The sequence below is a fragment of the Copadichromis virginalis genome, linkage group LG11 (genome assembly GCF_057382275.1).
Source record: "Copadichromis virginalis isolate Kocher_CV1m ecotype Utaka linkage group LG11, C_Virginalis_male_GT1.1, whole genome shotgun sequence".
NCBI classification, from domain to species: domain Eukaryota; kingdom Metazoa; phylum Chordata; class Actinopteri; order Cichliformes; family Cichlidae; genus Copadichromis; species Copadichromis virginalis.
The window spans coordinates 19,957,553-19,963,588 of NC_140628.1; positions in this window are offsets into that span (position 1 = coordinate 19,957,553).

The window sequence follows — 6,036 nt, forward strand, 5'->3', positions numbered from 1 at the left end:
GTCAGGCAACCATTCGTACTCACATTCACGGGTAATTTAGACCAACCCCACTAACTGCATGTCTTTGGACTGTGAGAGGAAGCCAAAGTACCCAGAGAGAACTCATGCAAACACAGGGAGAACATGCAACCTCCACATAGAAAGGCCCGGTCAGGTGGTGGAGACTCAGGACCTTCTTGCTGTGAGGCAACAGCGCCAGCCACTCCACCACAGTGCTGCCCTAAATAATTTCTTATGTAACAAAATATAAGAAATAGATCATTTTTAATAATAACTAATAATAATAATTCTGAGTTATTATTGCAGCATAGTGTCTGACAGTAATGTGCTATGAATTATTTACCCTTAAGATGAATTATTAAGTTAGCTAAGTCAATAACTATTTTGTTCATTATTTGAGTTCAATCATGTCTTTTATTATTTGTGTCATGGGTTATCAAAAACCAGTTAAGGTGGATAATGCTGGTCTGTCAGCACAGGTTCCGCTAAAGGATGTGGGGCCTTCATGCCACCGTTTTGGAGCCTGTTTCTAATAACTTAATCATAAATATGCCCAAGTGGAATAGAAAGGAAGAGATGCCAGTCCTGCTGGTATTACTTTTATGGCCTGCCTAGCTTTCTTTGTGTAACAGCCTGTCTTCTGGTATCTCCTCCTTCATTCTTGAGGCTGTCTTGGGAAAGGCAGCTGTGTATTCAGAGATTTGCCTGAACTATATCATTTGCCTGATTTATATTATTTGAGTGAGACCAGTGGAGAGTGTAGCAGTTTGGAGTCATGATGTTGATACATGACTTTGTATTTTCAGAACCGTGTGCCTAATTTCAATGTTTGTGTATAAAATGGGGCACATTTGATAATAGACTTGAAACATTTGGCTACTTTGAAGATAGCCTGATTGGAACTAAAAGTAATGGTTCCTGGGTCTCCTGGGTCTTGGACCCAGGATTTTGAGTTTCTTGTTAATTTGCTTTTGTTCTTGTTCTTTTTTGGTTTTGAAACACAATTTCTTTTTTTCTTTTCTTTTCACTTTTTTATTTTTTTTTTATTTTTTTATTTTGTTCATGCAAATTTCAAAACAGCGAGTGAACCAAAAAACCAAAATGTTTAGTTTTTTTCCCTCAAAACCTTTCAGACTTTGAAAACTGTTCTGCAAAAGTGCAGGCCTAATATAAATTGTTGTGCGATATGGGGTCATGCTTGAAGTCGCCCCACCCATGTATAAAAGTTGATCTGAAGGCTGAAACAGAACCATTCTCATTTATTATTTTTCCATATATCCTAATGGTAGATTAAGATCTTTAATCTTAGTCAAAAACCACAAGAAAAATCAAAAATATAAGCCTGATCAATATTTTTACTGAGAAATGTGGTTGGAGTAGTGAACATGTCTGGTCTAATGTCTGGATTTTGTGTGTAGACACGATCCAGCTTTTATATTCACACCTGGGACTGAGAAGAGGCTGTGTCACAAATTCATTCATGCCCATCATTATAGATGATTTTGAATGAGAGAAATAGCATTAAGTGTTGTAATGCTCAAACAAAGAATCAAATTTTGCTGATAGTTAATTATGCTTCTACTGATCAGAATATAACTAAGTAAATATGAATCTGTTTAACCTGACCAGTAGATTCAGGCAGTCCTTCTCAAATAGTGGGGCGCGCCATCTGTGACCCCGCGGAACATGCTTCTTTTCCCCTAGAATAAACTGTAATTGCAGGTCTACTACAGTAGGTGGCAGGGTTTTTGGCACCAAGCATGCACGAACACACACACACAGAGCAGGAGATATGAAGTGTCGTAAACAAACCTGCAAGAAAAATGGAAAAAATATTTAACGGTGACGAAAAGAAAGGTGGAGAGACACGGAGATAATGAGCCAAACGAAAGTCTCCTGAAAGCTAAGACGGGAAATATGACGAAGCGTATGTACTGTGTGTGGCACTCTGATCTCTGAATGTCTACTTTAAAAATGTCTATGATTTAATAAACGTATTGAGTAAAGTCTGATAGACAAACAGTTTTAAAGACAAAATGTTACTACAACTGGTTTAAAAGGGAGTACAATAAATAACAAATGGTAAAATAAATATTCTTGTGAAAATGTGCTAAGGACAAATCTAAGTAAAGTAACATAAAATGAAGACATGAAATAACCTTTGAGATGAGCAGTTAAGAAGATTGGATCTCAGAAGTCCACCATTGGAAATTTCAGCAGAGACACAAGAGATATACAGTAGATACATAGTTATACATACATATTCATCTACATATCTATATATCTATCGGGAGGATGGTCACAACCAATCACATGCTTAGTGAATATTTCAGGCAGCAGAAACCAAAGAAAGAGGAGCAAGAGGAGGAACCACTACGGAAGGACAGGCCCTTGCATGGTATGTACTACAGACAGATATAAGAATTGGCTGACATCCAGAAGTCCTGCCGGTTCCTGGACTGAAAGACAGCACAGACATACCAGTCATGGCAGCACAGGAACAATCTCTAAGCACAAGAAATAGAGGAGTTGGGGTCTACCACACCAGGTGCAGGCTGTGTAAAGATGCCCCTGAGACAATCCAGCACATAACAGCAGTGTGCAAGATGCTGGCAGGCGAGTCATACATGGAACGCCATAAACAAGTGGCCAGCATAGTATACAGACACATCTGTGCTGAGTATGACCTGGAAGTCCCTAAGGCAAAACAAGAAAAGCCCCCTAGGGTGGTTGAAAATGAACGAGCTAATATCCTGTGGCCAGATACAAACAGACCAACTGGTGTTGGCTAACCAACCGGACATAGTGGTGGTGGACAAGCAGAGGAAGATGGCTGCAGTGACAGATGTGGCTACAATTAGCCGTAGCACCATATTAACACATATTCACAATATCACTTGGAAAGGAAAGTCAGGATGTGGTGAGGGGGAAAAGGTCTGGAAAGGGCTGACAAGGTATAGCTAAATGTTAATGCAGAAGTTTGTGACTGAGGCAAAAAGCTGCAACTGGCTGACCCACACTAAAGGTCAGGTGCACTGAAAAAGAACAAGAGATTTGATTTTGATTCACTGATATTTTAACTTTCAAGAACAATAGATATTGAGCCTGAACACAAATTTTTGTCACTTTAATTATCTGACAAAAAGTCAAGGGATGGCTCAATAAGTAGAGAGACATTTAGGAGGCACATGTGAACCAGGACAGAGCTCATACACGAACTGTTTCTCTCACTATAAACACTGGAGAGGAACTGAGACTGTGAGCTGTGTCACTTTTTTCTATTCTGAAATGAATGTGCAAATTTCTTTCGCAGTTGTGTATGGTCTAGTGAATAACACATAATTTTAATTGGTTTAACATCGTCTTGGTAATTTAAAACTCAGACAAAAGGAGAAATGGGACTACAAGACATGTGAGGGTTTTTTACGCATCCACAGCAGCTACTTCTGCTGTTTAAGAAACAAATGAGCTGAAGACAAATTTAGTACTCAAATAAAAGTAAACAACGAACAGGGCTTAAACAAGAATCTAAACATTTTAACAGAACAGTTAAAAGTGCCATTGACTTGAAGCTGAATTCCAATCAGCTCTACAGAAACGTTTTACTCAGATTCCTGTAGTTTATAATTACATGGCAAAACAAAAAATATTTAATATGCCTTCTTTTTGAACAGACAACATGCAGAATATTTTCATAGCCTCTGGAGCAGGTGTGATTTTTCTGATTATTCTGATAGCCACTGGAGTGGGAGTTGTTAGAAAATGGTGAGTTTTAGAAAATATTTGTATTTCTGAAATGGTGGTTGGGAAAAAATCTACACAATAACAGACATTTTTTTGAGGTTTTGACAGCCAGACCACCTAAACAAGGTATATTGCCTATGTCCTTTGTTATTCAGTTAAAAGAAAAAGCAGCACATAACACAGGAGTTAAAAAAGTATTCAGAGTAAGAAGCAGAGCACCATGTCTCTTGGAAAGTACAGAGCTGATTAACTATGAAGTCAGAGCTACAAATAAAACACAGACACAATCCTGTAGCTTGAAAGAAGAAGTCACACACATTCATTTCTTACTTCTGCTTTGGTGAGTTATAACAGTCAATACTTTTGTGAAATCTATCTCAGATGTTATTTGCATCTTTTCTGAGTATCAGCACAGAGAGAAGCTGCTGCTGTGAGGATCAACTTTTCCTTTAGATGTGTGTTATGGTGTTGAATTCTTTGTTATTTTCATTTATAGAAAGACTGTTAAATGAGCAGCATAGCAACATTAACAACTAGTATCAAAGACAACTGTGGTATTTAAAAATGCTCCTTTAAAAACAGATTATCCTAAATCACAAACACACACCCCTCTTCCTCTCTCTTCAGGTTTAATTGGGGAAGAGAGAAAAAAAAACAGGCTAATTGTGTTCTTCTTCTTTTTAATAAAAACAAAATCCACTGATTCTATTCATTGTGCTTTTACTTCAGTAGCATTACTCATGAGAGGTATGTTGACAAAAATAAAAAATAAAAATGTTCAAAATATAATCTCTCTATAAATGAAACATGCACACATTGACTCCTGAAACTGCTGCTGCTGCTCTTTCAGTTCAGACCATCATAGGCTGCTATGTTCCATGAGATCATTGTAATGATGCTTATTTTTGTCACCCAACATGTACAAAAAAACTTATCTCAGAGCTTGCATCTGAAATTCATTTATTTTTGTTTGCCCATCCAAATATAGCAGCCAAATGTGGCTCTACTTACAGTTTTTACCGAATGCCTAAACACTAACTGTGATTCCTGTAGCACAATTTCTAAAACTAGTCAGACGTATAGCAAAACCACTCACTGAGTGTGCAAAACTAAAAGCACAAAAACTGCTTTGCACTCAGTTTGCAATTTTGTAACACACACTTTGCAAGACTGTAGGCACAATTCACTGCACAACACTCAATTTCCAAATTTCCAACACACTCCTAGCAAAAGTATACACATGTATGGCTATCATTAACACTAATTTGCCAACTGTCTGGCACACTTTCACATGTGAAAACTTTCTTAGATAATTCGTTCACTTTGCAATCAGCCTAAGCACTATAATACAGGTAAGCTGTGTGTGCGGAGTACAATGGTGGGAGCAGAAAGAGTGAGAAGTAGAGGAGGCCGAGGAAGAGGACGTGGAGGTGAAGAAGTAGGATGAAGAGGACGACAAGGACAAGGAGGAGCAAGAGGAAGACGAGGAGGGGGCAGAGGAAGCATGTTCACTGCAGACCACGTAACCCATATAGTCATTATGGCGATTGCAAATAATCCTATACTTGGAAATAAACACTTGTGTTTGTTTTGATGTGTTTGACTAAACACCAGTACTTGAAGTTTGGATCCCTCCATGCTTATGGATCTATGACAGAAGTATGAACTCAAACTGACATAGCCTACCTTGTGCACAGGGAAGGCAAACGCCAGATGTGTTTTGTATTCATACCATCGGTGTGCAGTTGGCGCATTGTGTGCTTAGTAGATGATGGCTTGTGTGTACTGTTTGATACGGAAACACCATTTTTACAAAGGTGTGAAGAGTTAATCTAGCTGTGTTTGCTTTTGCAAGAGAACTAAAATGTTTGGATAATTGGGTGACAGGTTGTTTTATTTGTGTGTAGAGTTTTGTTAAATTAGCCAATAGTTACATAACATGTGCTTAAGCAATCAGAAAAAACTGTAAGAGGTTACCAAAACTGACAGCTGTCTTTCTCATGTTCTTGTTTATTTTATTGTTTTCTGCCAGCAGGGGGCGATCATGGGAGACGCCAACATCAGACTTGGGCACCATGAAAGCAGAGAGACCTGTGGAGCTCCCTCGTTATGCCCCAACAAAAAGGTTTTGATTCTTCATCTTAAGTTTAAACAAAAAATTTCACTCGTGATTAAATACTGTCTGTACAAAACTCGTGAGCTGTGTCACTTTTTCCTATTCTGAAATGAATGTGCAAATTTCTTTTGCAGTTGTGTATGGTCTAGTGAACAACACATAAATGTAATTGGTTT